Genomic DNA, 14,351 nt, shown 5'->3' on the forward strand with positions numbered 1-14,351 from the left:
TATAATTTTTTATCGCTTCGTGTAGCCCGGCCGTATGATTTTTCTCACTTTCTACAGCCAGTTATATGATTTTCTATCGCCTTCTTTAGTCGGCTATAAAAACTCCTATGGTATTTTGAAACGCAGGTCCTATGGTCAATTTTTACCAGGGTGAGAAATGCAGGCGTAATGCGTATCCCTAAATTAAGAAAGACGTAAACAGAAACATACATGATTTTCGTTAACGCCTTAACTAGGATGTTATGGGAGGAAAGGACCCCGCACACTCCTTACAGGAATGTGTTCCTTGTTCGATTTTCAATTTTTTATTGCATTAATTTCGTCTATGGACGCTGATCAAAAGTCATCATTGCGCCAATTCTCTGCGAGGCACCGTTATCGCACGGTCCGCTACAATAGTTTCAATATTTTTTTGAATAAATCGTCGCTCCACTGACGTAAGAGCGTATCTCGATTTTCGCATGAGCTCCAGAAAGCATGGCTCCACGTGTGAAACAGGGCTCACGTAGAAATCGAGATACGCCCTTTCGACGGAATGGCGACAAAATGAAGGCAGCGCGTCGACAAAGAGTCGAAAAGATCTCTCTAACTTTCAGTGTCGGCTGAAAACAAAGAAATATCAGGAAAACCTCAGCGTGTTTAGGTACCGGCATAATACCGAGCGGTATACTCTTACCTCGGATTCCGCAAGCATTTTTGTTTCACGTGGTTTCACCCTCCAAATCAGTTCCTTTCTCCTTTCTCCTTTCTCTCGCACTTAAACTCTAGAAGTATTTTTCCACAAAAGGGTAAAAATCAAAATAACGGACGGCTCGTTCATATACGTGACAGGAAGCTCTACAAATCTTGCTCAGATGCATAGACATTCCTTGGAATTGAAGAACGGACAATTTTTGTAATGAATTAATTCAATCAATGCATTTTTTTTAGAAAATTGACGATTGGGCCTTAAAAATCTGCGATAGTTTACTTCATCGACCCTATATGCGACGCTGAAATTAAGTTGAGGCATAAGAGAAACACGCACAGATCCCTCAGTTCGTATCGTATACGACGAACACTAAACGAATTTCATCACAACACCTGCATGCAACTATTCGGGCTCCACGGATGTGCGTGTTGCAGACGCACTTAAATGAAGGCGTTTTGGCTCTCTTGGCACTCACCGATTCACCCGCGACGCACAGTGGGTCGAGTCAATTAAAGAAGTCGGACATGAAATTTTTGACTAAAACTAAAAATTTTGATGTTTATTTCGTCACAATTTAAATTTCAAGGGGTGTTTTGAGAAGCAAAGAGCTTGATGCAAAAACGGCTTTTTTCGCCCCCCCTCTGGAAGTTCTTCAGACTTTGTCTATTGATTACTCATACTTGAGCGCTTCTTTTCCCAAATTTTCAGACCCCAAAAAAATTTTGGGGGGGAGCTAGGGGGGGTGGAAGTCAAAACCTATGAACCTCGATATCTCTTGAACAAAGAAAGATATCGAAGTTCGGTTTGGACGAAAAATCGTCTAAAATTGCATACTTTAAGATTCTAAAGGTCGAAATCCCGATATCACATTTTTAAGTCAACATATGTGCTTTTTTTCCAGTTTTTAGGTCCAGAAAATTTCTTTTAAACGAAAAATTTACAAAGATCTCAATTTTTTATTTGAACCAAAACCAGTTTTTTAAATTGTTCGTCTTTTTCCGCATCCAACGTGTGGTCGTATAAGCTGGGGAACCGAACGGTTCCGGAGTTATGATCGATTGAAGTTTCCGCTCAACGTGCGCCGACCGATTTTCGCGCGCAAAAAAGTCGGATTTGACTGTTATTAGATCAGATTGAATGTTCAAACTGAGCAAAATGCTTTATTAGGGACTCTTGAGGGTCGCTGAGTTCAGAAATTACCGATACTTCCAAAAAATTCACGTTTTTAAAATTGCAGCTTCAGACAGGACCACTGAGCGGCCGGTCGGCGCTCAGTGGGCCTCTAAAATAGCGCTGCGGAGCTGCAATTTTAAAAACGTGAATTTTTTGGAAGTATCGGTAATTTCTGAACTCAGCGACCCTCAAGAGTCCCTAATAAAGCATTTTGCTCAGTTTGAACATTCAATCTGATCTAATAACAGTCAAATCCGACTTTTTTGCGCGCGAAAATCGGTCGGCGCGCGTTGAGCGGAAACTTCAATCGATCATAACTCCGGAACCGTTCGGTTCCCCAGCTTATACGACCACTCGTTGGATGCGGAAAAAGACGAACAATTTAAAAAACTGGTTTTGGTTCAAATAAAAAATTGAGATCTTTGTAAATTTTTCGTTTAAAAGAAATTTTCTGGACCTAAAAACTGGAAAAAAGCACATATGTTGACTTAAAAATGTAATATCGGGATTTCGACCTTTAGAATCTTAAAGTATGCAATTTTAGACGATTTTTCGTCCAAACCGGACTTCGATATCTTTCTTTGTTCAAGAGATATCGAGGTTCATAGGTTTTGACTTCCACCCCCCCTAGCTCCCCCCCAAAATTTTTTTGGGGTCTGAAAATTTGGGAAAAGAAGCGCTCAAGTATGAGTAATCAATAGACAAAGTCTGAAGAACTTCCAGAGGGGGGGCGAAAAAAGCCGTTTTTGCATCAAGCTCTTTTACGAGGAAACCAATCAAACCACTTTTAGAACCTCAAAGTCTTGCATAAACGGAGTTCTGAGCGTTTAAACTTTCCAAAGGACTACGTGCAAAACGGGCCATTTGGGGCTCGGGGCGGATACCTTTGAGACTTGCCCTATTCATTCACCTAACAATGCCCCATCTTTTTCCAAAGTTCCAAGCCCCCCAAAAATTTTGGGGAGACGCGGCGGGGGGTCAAAGTTCAAAACCGGCAAAATTTTCGCGAATTTATTACTCGAAAACCAAGAAGTTTTCTTAAACGCGGTTTAAACGAGCGTATTCAGCGTGACGAGAGCTTTCAGAAAATGTATAACATCAAAGGGTTTTGTCAACTTCAGCTCGAGTTATCGCCTCCGAAGCGCCGGAACGCTCAAAAGAGACCCCTTATTTTTTCACGTTTGGGCCGATTTAAAAAAAAGCCATTTTTTTAATTTCATAAAAAACTGATATGTTGTTCCTGACTCTCTGAAGCCCCTCTAACTCTTTACCGCATGCTGGGGAAATGTTTTGGTCGCGAGTTATAAGAGCGGAAAGGAGCGAAGGTCAGGAAAATCGGCTATTTTAAACTGCGCGCGGCGACGGATCAGGAGCCATGTGGCAACTAAGCGAGGTCGGCAGAGGAGTGTGATTCACCGAAATAAGTGGGAGTAGAGTCCCTTTATACTGAGAGTCAAGACAATTTGAATCCATTTCTGATTGGTTCCCGTATTTTAGGCCTTCTCAGTGTCACAAACGGGAATAAAGATTACATTTTCACCAATTGCAAAGATTATAATCTGGAATGGACCGAGGAATTTCGGGTTCGACAAGGAACAAACGGAATGAAAGAAGGAACGGAGAAAGGAATTTGAGAATGGGCCGATCAAAGATTACGAAAAATGTTCAATTTCTGTAATCTTTATTCCCGTTTGTGACATCCATGAGCTGAATTGTCTTGACTCTCAGTATAAAGGGACTCTAAGTGGGAGGGGACGTTTTCCCTCCGATCAACGCCGCGCGCGCAGTTTAAAATAGCCAATTTTCCCGACCTTCCCTCCTTTCTGCTCTTATAACTCGCGACCAAAACATTTCCCCAGCATGCGGTAAAGAGCTAGAGGGGCTACAGAGAGTCAGGAACAACATATCAGTTTTTCATGAAATTAAAAAAATGGCTTTTTTTTAAATCGGCCCAAACGTGAAAAAATAAGGGGTCTCTTTTGAGCGTTCCGGCGCTTCGGAGGCGATAACTCGAGCTGAAGTTGACAAAACCCTATGATGTTATACATTTTCTGAAAGCTCTCGTCACGCTGAATACGCTCGTTTAAACCGCGTTTACGAAAACTTCTTGGTTTTCGAGTAATAAATTCGCGAAAATTTTGCCGGTTTTGAACTTTGACCCCCCGCCGCGTCTCCCCAAAATTTTTGGGGGGCTTGAAAGTTTGGGAAAAGATGGGGCATTGTTAGGTGAATGAATAGGGCAAGTCTCAAAGGTATCCGCCCCGAGCCCCAAATGACCCGTTTTGCACGTAGTCCTTTCGTCCGACCTCTCCTATTGACTCGATCCACTGTGCGGCGTGGCGGCCGTAGTGGGCTGAACTGCGAGGATCAGCTATGACTTAGTGCCTTCAATTCTTCATTTGGACGTATTTCTGTCAAACGGAACTAAGCGCCATAGGGGGAGGTAGGTAGAGGGGGAGCTTGGATTGGCGGCGAAACCGGGCGATGGGCTTATTTCGTCCTATACTCGCAATGCTTTTTCATGGACCTTAGTTCCGTTTGACAGAACCCGCAATCCGGCATTCTAAATTCCTCAAAGGGAACTAAAATTGAGGCTTAGTTCCATTTGACAGAAATACGTCCATTTGTACAATGAAGATACATCTTAGGCACGAATAGTTGATCTACACAGATCATGCCCAGCACATCTCTACATTAAAACTAAAACATAAAAGGAACTCACATCATATACGAATGTGTGCAACTGTTTGTGCGTGGTAGATGCCTTTCTAGTACACTATACACAAAGAATTGAAGACACTTCAAGTCATTTTGGATTCTCGTGGTACACTCCGCAGCCGCGCCGCGTGTGATGTGATGAATGATGAGAGCCTGCTGAGTAAGAACGCCTGAACTTCCGCGCTTATGCAACATGGACATCCGTGGAGCTCGAATAGTTGCATCCAGGCGTTGCTGTGAAATTCGCTTGTTGTTCGTTGCTTTGCTTATTTCTCTCACACGTCGACTTTATTCCAGCCCACCATATTGCGCCGATGAAGTAAGCTATAGCTGATTTTTATCGCGACATTGTCAATTTCCCGAAAAATGCTTTGATTGTTGAAATGTATTAACACGTTGCCCTTCTAAAATGTGGGTTGCGGCCCTGCACTGCCTGGCCTGAGAATGCGCCGAGAAAAATGTTTCGAGTACATATGTTAACATTTGCGCGGAAGAGTTAAAAAGAAGTCCTGCAGCCCGATTGTTGAAATTTATGGCGGCACGACAAGAATAGAAAATCGATATATCACACGGCGCAGATAGGGCTATGTCTTGTCTTATCGTGACGACATAGCCAGTTAAAGTTTCAACAATCCGGCTGCAGTCATAAATATACATCAATCTATGGTCAGTTCAGGACCCAGTAAAGCAGGACCCAAAGCTTTGTTAGGAAAAATGTCTTTACGCCAAGTCCTCATTTACTCCTCGGAGTTTGCGCTTTTGGAATTTTAACCAGAAAAGTTCTCCGGATGATTTTTCAGCCGTGAGAGTTTTTTTCCCTCTAAAATCACATAAATCTTTGGTCCTTAATACCTTAATTCATCAATTGTGCTGCCAGTAGTGAAGGGGAAGGGGCCGTAGGAAGGAAATCAATACTTCTTATTTGAGTCTAGCATTTTCGGTACATTAAAAAATTGTAGCTTACTTCTTACAACTCCTTAGACTGTCTCTGTCACATATTTTTGGATGGACGATTGTGAATCTCTCCTTTTATTTTAATGAGCTTTCTTGTAATGAATACGAAAAACTCCTCTCATCCGAACAAATTCCACTTTAATGATGTGTCATGAGTCATGACCTAAAATTCGGAAAATAAAAAGTATTCGAAACTCAAACTCTCATCGCTGTGCACTCATAAGTGAACTTCATGCAAGGTCATGCCATCGAAACCTTTGTTACGGCGAGAGAGATAAATTCTGAGTGCTCGATTCTTTCTTTTTTCCTTCTTTTTTTTTTGCCCTCTCTGCATTGGCACCTTTTTCTCATTCCAAGTTTCATTTTCCTGGCAAGCTGTCAATGAACACTTAGGGCTCATTTGATATTGCAAACGTAAAGGCGTTTAGCCAAGTTTTCACGATTTTATCAGTAAAAAATTCTGGGGTTGACAACACAGTAGTTCGGATGTATTTTGTAGACAGAATTCCAGGTAGCACCAATGAGCCGATTCGGGTTGGTCCAACCTGAATGCTGGTTAATGCTATAGTTGCTCTAACGAAGTATCCAGCTGTGCTGACCAGAAACTATGGTTGGTTCCGGCTGATTCTCGGAGTGCCCTTAGTATAGGCCCCACCAAGTTAGCAGCCAAAATTTTTCCAAACAATTTCAAAGTTAGACTAAAAATTCCTGGTCTCTATCTAGTGTCGTGGAAAATTTCGCCACACTGAAAACAAAATTGCTAAAATACGGTGACAAACCACCAAATTACTTTAATCAACCCGGTGTTCTTAATCTATTTTGATGAGTTGCCACCCTTTTTCACTATTTCATGTGTTTGATTTTAGCAGTTTTTTTTTCAGTGCACCTCGTAAAAATTCCACCTACTAATTGAAATTTTCGATTTTTCGAAGTTACTAAGTTGCGAAGTTGCGAAGTTGCGAAGTTGCGAAGTTTGCGAGTTTGGAAGTTGGAGCCAAAGAATTTTCGAACACCTCTAGTGCCATCAATCAACACGCCTCGACTTGCCAGTCCTTTCTAGTGTCCTAGAAAAATTTGCTAGTCACTTTTTCCTCCTAAATTTGGAGAAAACAGTTTTGGCTGCTTATTCCTATTTTGAAAAAACGGGGTTTCTGAAGTTATGGAAGGAAAGGTGGCTAGCAAATTTTTCTAAAACCCTGGTAAGGACCAGCAAGTCGAGACGCATCAGTTGGACAGTTGGTGCCTTACTTGAGGTGTTTGAAAAGAGTTTGACTGCTAACTTCCATTTTAGGGGAAACGGTTTTTCTTAAATTTTCGGAGGAAACTGACTAGCAAATTTTTCTAAAACTCTAGCAAAGAATTGATTGTTTCATTTCATTGTATTTAATTCTAGTGCATGGATGAGCAAAAAATGTATTTTAAACGGTCGAAAATGATCAAGTACTGCATAGTGAATTTACTTTAAGATGTTTTTCAAAGTTGGAAGTTGCGAGGATCGAACCTATTTTAACCTAACACTCAAACAATTGAGTTTTCGATAGACGATCCTTGTGAGATGCTTGAACAGCAGATCTAAATACTATCACAAAATATTCACTCTGTATTTAATAGATGAAAAAAATATATAATACAAGAATATAGGTAAAAACTGCATTTGGACTGATGAGATTAAAAAGTTGAAAATAAAATATCAAACAAATAAAATTATAGATAATAATAAGCAAAAATAAAAAAAATTATGAAAATAAATTTAAAAAATGGGGAATTCTCTCTTAACTTTAATATTCGTGTCGCCTAAAAACTTTTTTTTGGTTTTTCCAAGAAAAGTGGCATCTGCTTACATTCTCGAATGAAACTACCTTTCTTCGGAAAGGTTCATCCAATTTTTTTTCTTCAGAAACGAATAGTGCAGGAAAGCAAAAAGAACTAGGCAGAAATGTCAGGTTTGTCCCCTGTCACACATCAAGATTGTAATCAAGCATGATTGCACACCAAGTTCAAGCAGTACGTAAAACGCAATTATTTTCTTCTTCTTTTTCAATAAAAAACGAGATAAAGGTTCAATTTAAGTGCTGCGTGAGTTTTAACGAAATTATGCATCGCATTTATCTTAAAGTGGCTGATTCAGATAAACCTTTTTATATATTTGATACCTTTTTCCTTCAAAAAAAAAAAAAAAAAAATTAATAACAATATAAAAGATATTCCTGAATAGGCGGTTAGGCTGGATAGGTGGTAGGCTGGAGGATGACCTCCCCCCCCTTTCTTTCCCCTTTCAAGTTATAAATGGTCGTCAACATGGAGCTTGACACGCGGTGACAGTATAGATTTCAAGTATCAATTCTCGAACAGAATGATTTCATTTAAAAATCTTTCACCGTACTTGATGAATCCCAGGATTGTAGAGGAGCAATGGAAGCATAGCGACGGGGAAACTACCAAAACACGTATCTCGGTTTGCGGCGTCGCAAACTTCCTGTCATACTTTATTTTTTAAAGAGGAAACTTCTCAATGTTGATTCTTGAAAACTTCTGTAATTTTTCCTCTCAGTGCGATGAAAATTCTGTGAAAATTTCAAGTAATAATATTGAATCGTTCTTCTTAAAAAAAAAATAAAATGAGAGCGGAGATTTTTAAACACCGCAAACGAGATACGTGGTCTGGTAGTTTCACCGTCGATAGAAATGTAGGTCTTACATGTGTCAGGAATTTGCGATTTAATTCCTGATTCCTATGTAAAATTTCGCAAGAAACACTATGGTGCCACTTGTTTTCTCTGAAATAAACTTCAAAGCTCAAAAAAAGTTCTCAAATTTGAGGCCGTGATGGAGGGGATATCCCACGCTATCCTGCCTGAGAGTCCACTTTTACACCAAGTCAAACCCTCCATGCAAAGATAGGGAGCAAAATGCATTAACAGGGTTGCCATTTTGTTCGAGAACTCCAAATCTGCAAACACGGCAACCATGACAATGCATCGTATTTGCTCCTTATCTTCGGATGGAGATTTTAACTAGATACAGGGTGTCCCAGGATTAAGTACGACTATTAAAGGAGTCGATTCTTTGAGTCAAAAAACGACGCTTTTAAGGTATAACTTTTTTTCCGAAAACGCTTTCTCTGTGGGTCACAACCCCCCAAAGTTGGAGATACAAATCGTCTTTTTAATTTTATGACGATGTTTATCAACCAATATTAATAGAAATAGATAGATGGGGGTAATTTTTAGCGTTCTTTTCATTTTTGGTCTCCAAAAAAGGGAAAGTTCGTTTTGAGGGTATCGAACCTTAAAAAGACCAAAATTAATGTTTCCAGCGACAAAAATTGATTTTCGACGGCACCCTTTAAATTAAACGTTAAAAATATTAAGATAATGTATCTTGCGTTTTTTCGCTATGAGTCATCGTTTTCGAGATAATAGGGACCAATAGGGACTAATAGGGGATACTAGGGGATAATAGGGGATAATGGGGGATAATAGGGGATAATAGGGGATGATAAGGGATAATAGGGGATACTTGGGGATAATAGGGGATAATAGGGGATAATAGGGGATAATAGGGGAGAATAGGGGAGAATAGGGGATAATAGGGGATGATAAGGGATAATAGGGGATACTTGGGGATAATAGGGGATAATAGGGGATAATAGGGGATAATAGGGGAGAATAGGGGATAATAGGGGATAAGAGGGGGATGATGGGGCCCCCAGGGAGAGCGCGGGTTTGGAAAAAAGTTATACCACAAAAACGTATTTTATTGACCCAAAGAATCGACTTGTTCAATATTCGTGCTTAATCCTGGGACACCCTGTAGAGGTGGACTCACAGGATAACGTGGAATATCCCCTCCATTATGACCTCAATTTTGAGAGCTTTTTTTGAGCTTTGTAGTTTGTTTCAGACAAAACCAGTGACACTATCGTGTCTCTCATGCAGTTGCACGAAAGGAAAAGCACTTTATAAATCTCCCACACACGCAAGAGCTGCACTGACACCACATTTCTTTGAAAACAGCAATAAGTCCACCTTTTCCTCAACCCTGGAGCTTGACATCATCAAAAAAGGCACTTTGACGTCCGTTCAACCGGAGAGACGGTGCGGTAAAATTTTGTTTTTTTGAATTTCAACAAAATCATACGTGCTAGGTACAATTGGACGTACTTTTGCCAGACGGAACTATGTACATAGAATTTGCTTGCAACATAGTTCCTTTTGGCATAACTACGCCCAATTCAAAATTGCATGCTTTGGAATTCCACGAATTGAAACATGGAAGTCGACAGAGAATTTCCCAAGTAAAATAAATGAATAAAATAAATGTATAAAATATTTAAGAAAAATAATAATAGTAAAGTGGCTAAGTAATAGAAGAAAATGTGAGAAACTGTATTAAAATTAAATGGATTGCATTTTGCAAAAAGGAACCACTAGCATTGCAATGTTGCTAAGATTGTGCAACTTCTTTTGTCTTGGAGGGAAAACCCGATCATCCATTAATAGTTTCTATTTTACTCGCTAAAAACTGTGAATTTAAGACAAAAATTACCATCTAATATTCATAGTTTTTCAAGATTTCCGCAATTTTATTGCAAAGGATGAAGTTGCACAATCTTAGCATCATTGCAATGCTAGTGGTTCCTTTTTGCAAAATGCAATCCAAATGTAAAGATACAAGATATTATTTTTTGCACAGATACAAAAGACACAATGACGAAAGTGGGCTGTCAAAAAATAAGATGTTATATTGGGACCCTCGACCTCTTTCTGGGAAGAAGCGAAGGGGGCGCAGACGACGCCCTTTGAGATAGCAGCGACACACAGTGGATATAGTCATTAGAAGACGTCGTACAAAATTTGGGAACTTTACACGCCTATTACTCCGTTTTTACAAAACTTTGAGGTTCATAAAGTGGTTCAATTGGTTTTCTCGTAAAATTTTCTTCAATAAGCACCCCTTGAAATTTAAAATGTGACGAAATAAACATAAAAATGTGCAGTTTTAGCCATAAATTTTGTGTCCGGCCTCGTCTTTGAGCTCGTTCCACTGTGCGACGGGGAGTTCACGTGTGTGTCAACTCCCTGAAGGATTTTGGGAGGATAGAGCACCGCGGCCGCGGCAGTCAAGCGTCGCGGAGAGCCAGAGGGTGCTGTGGAAGTGGTTTTTATGTCTGTAATAGTGAAAAAAAAGGAAACAGTATTTGCGTGGTGATCCGATTGCAGTTGACATCTCTCAACTGCTCTTAGAAAGTCTCTGAAAAAGTCTTAAATTCTTAACCACTCTGCAAGAACCACCCGAGGCTCCGCTCTTGACTGCACCTTTCCCTCGCCAATTCTCCTTCCCATTGCTCTGTCCATGACCCTTTTCGAGTCCCAGCTCATAAATTAATCTAATTCAATCGGTTTTCGTGCCACGGGACTAATTAAACAGCTACACCGAGGCTCCCCTGGTAAAAATTGGCAGTAGAATGTGTGTTCCAAAATACTATAGACCTAAAGCCGGCTGTAAGATTTCCAATAGCTTCTGTAGCCGGCTGTACAATTTCTTATAGCCTTTTATAGCCGATGGCGACTAAGCAACAGCCAGACGATAAAGTTTATGCCAAACGTTACTAAATACGGATGCTAGGACTTAGTTAGTTTTTGGACTACCGCTCTCTTTTTGGGCCGTAGTATCTTGATTTATTTTGCGAGGAAAGCTCCGTACTTTTGAGGGATGCCTGTCATTCTCAATATGTTGGAGCGACTTCAATTTCGTATGATACTGTGCAATACCTCTGGTGTGAAATAGTTGCTTCAGACGCCGTGGCACGCTGCGGCGCGGCGGGCGGGCAGAGAGCGCGAAACGCGCATTGGCGCCTACAAACCTAACAGGGATACTTCACGCATTGCGTAATGCGTGAAGTATCCCTGTTAGGTTTGTAGGCGCCAATGCGTCGCCGCTCCGCTTTGTGTTAGGCTCTAATATTTAATCTCGCGGAGTCAGCGTTTTTCAACTCATGATTTTGAAATGTTTGCACACTCTGTATGGACATATTCTCATTTTAATTGATGAAAAAAAAATGTTTTAAAGGAAAATATAATGTGTGTTTTGTAAATATTAAGGTAGTTTCGTGTCCATCTTAATGATTTCCAAAGCACACGAATTTCTACACAAATTCGTATAGCCTTTTATAGCCAACGGCGATAAAGTGTAAAGCCCGGCGTTAGGAACTATAGCCGCACTGGATACTTTTTTATAGCTTCGTATAGCCTGGCTCTATGATTTGCTCCGCTTTCTACGGCGCTAACTATGTAAAAGTAATGCCTTTACTAAAGTTTTGGACTAAATAAAATAGAGTTTGGTTATTCAAAATAAACTAAACTTTAAATTTCACTAGAATACAAAGTTAATAAAACAGAAAATACAAAAGCTTGAATAAAACGCCTGCTATTTTGCTAATTTAAATTTTAATAAAGAAGAATAATCTTATAACTAAATTTACAATTTAACCCTTTTATCAGGCACTTTATTTATTAAGATATGATTTTCAATAGCCTTCTTTAGTCGGCTATAAGAACTCTTATGGTATTTTGAAACGCAGCTCCAATCGCCAATTTTTACCAGGGTCCGCTTATCCTGGCGTGTTTTGCCTCTTTCTTTCACCATCCCTCGTTCCCAATTTTGTGATCCCAGTCAATTTGTTTGTCTACTCGATTTTTGAAAATTCTCCTACCAAATTTTTCCCCAAAATCATCCCTTTTACGCCCCAGCTAATCCATTGATCCAATGGGCCTGTTGCAAACTTTTGCTAGAGCAAAAACTAAGAGTTGTTTCTTATAGATAATGCCTCAAAAATCACGATGAGCGCATCGGCAAAGTCTGAAATGCACTCATAACTTCACAATCTGCGTAAGAAATTTGCGTTTTTTGAGCTTCCCGCTTCAAAAACGATACTACGGCACAGGTGAACATTTTGTAAGAGGAGTCGTTCCATCGTCGGCAATAATCATCATAGCCGACGCCAATCCGCCAAAACACGTTTGATGGGACGAGATAACACCTGAACTGGATTAGACCAGATAACAATCGGTGTGTTAACGTTCATATTTTCCACGCCCGAATGGATTGACCTTGAACTCTCCTTGAATTACGCGCGGAACTGCGTGCAAGCGTCGGCCATGATGAATATCGCCGACGATGGAGCGACTCCTCTAACAAAATGTTCACCTGTGCCGTAGTATCGTTTTTGAAGCGGGAAGCTTAAAAAAACGCAAATTTCTTACGCAGATTGTGAAGTTATGAGTGCATTTCAGACTTTGCCGATGCGCTCATCGTGATTTTTGAGGCATTATCTACAAGAAACAACTCTTATTTTTGCTCTAGCAAAAGTTTGCAACAGGTCCATTAGCCAGGGTTTCGTAGTACGGGATCCACGAGATAGTTTAAAAAATTCACTAATTACATAAACCGGAAACATGAGCGCAACAGAACAGAACAGAAACTGAAAAATGGGTAAAACCGCAGTCTGAAATAATAATACAAAAAAATTAAAAAGAAAATAATGATGAAAGGAGAGAAAAAATGTAATGACGCCGGTTACAATTACAGTTGTAATCACGCAACCACCTTGATTCACCCATAATAATCCCTATACTCTTGACACTCTCATTCTCTTAAACCACTTCTAAAAAGTCACTATCCTCATGGTGCCACTTTTTTAAGGGTCTTTTTCCCTTGCCACTTCTCTTGTCTTTTTTTGTGTGTAATCCCTTTCATGCCCTAGTTAATTCATTAATTTAAGTTACTCCGTTTTTCGAGATGCAGGTCTCAATGCACAGCTACCTTGCGGCTCTGCTCATTCTTCCCTCTCCGCTTGATTCTCTCTCCCTTCTATTTATCCATCCATCATCCCTTTCACGCTCCTGCTTATTCATTCATCGGATTCACTCGGTTTCCATGCTACGGGACTCATAAAACAGCTGTCTCAAGGCTCCACCCACTCAAGTGTAGTTTTCTCTTTTTCTTGCAACCTATCCTTTCCTTTTACGTATTCATTGTCCCTTTGAAGTCAATTCATTCATTTATTTTACTCGATTTATGTGATACAGGACTCATTAAGCAGCTACCGCGGAACTCCGCCCAATCGGGCATTTTTGCATTTTTCCCTTTCCCGCCAACTCTCTTCACCATTTTCCTACTTGAATCAGTGAGAACGAAAACACACCAACTCGGTAACTCGAAAATGCTCAATTTCCATCAAAGACAGTTAAGTTACACGAAGGTCATTAAAGTTAGCGCATCTGTTCCAACTTGGACCTTCAACGTGTCCATAATTGTCTTTCGGCGGCATAAATCTTTTTCTTAAACTAACTTACTCTATACTCTATACTCTATACTCTATTACTCTATTCTCTCTTACTCTCTCTTTTACTCTATAGGTGGAGACCTATTCTGCAGTTTTGTGTGTCTTGATTATTTTCACTTTTCCGAGTTGGTGTGTTTCCGTTCTCACTGATTCAACGTTCATCCTCCTTATTCTATTCGGTTTTTTCTTTCGGCGATATTTGACCGAATGATTTAATAATCATGCAAAGGAAGGGGTGAGGGAATCATGCAAGAGTTTACTTGATTCCATACATATAATTTTACCGTTTTCCCCCCTGAACATATTGCCAACCTACTGCAGTCCTATGGTTATCGCACAATCGGACACAACAGATTCGAAGCTTCTCGGTGATGCATTGTACTCTGGACGATGGATCATGCGCTCCCATTGTTAAATTTGTCATGACGAAATCAGAAAAAACGCGGAAATTTTTCAATTTGCTAGTGT

Source organism: Bemisia tabaci, chromosome 4 (assembly GCF_918797505.1).
Source record: "Bemisia tabaci chromosome 4, PGI_BMITA_v3".
Taxonomy (NCBI): Eukaryota; Metazoa; Arthropoda; class Insecta; order Hemiptera; family Aleyrodidae; genus Bemisia; species Bemisia tabaci.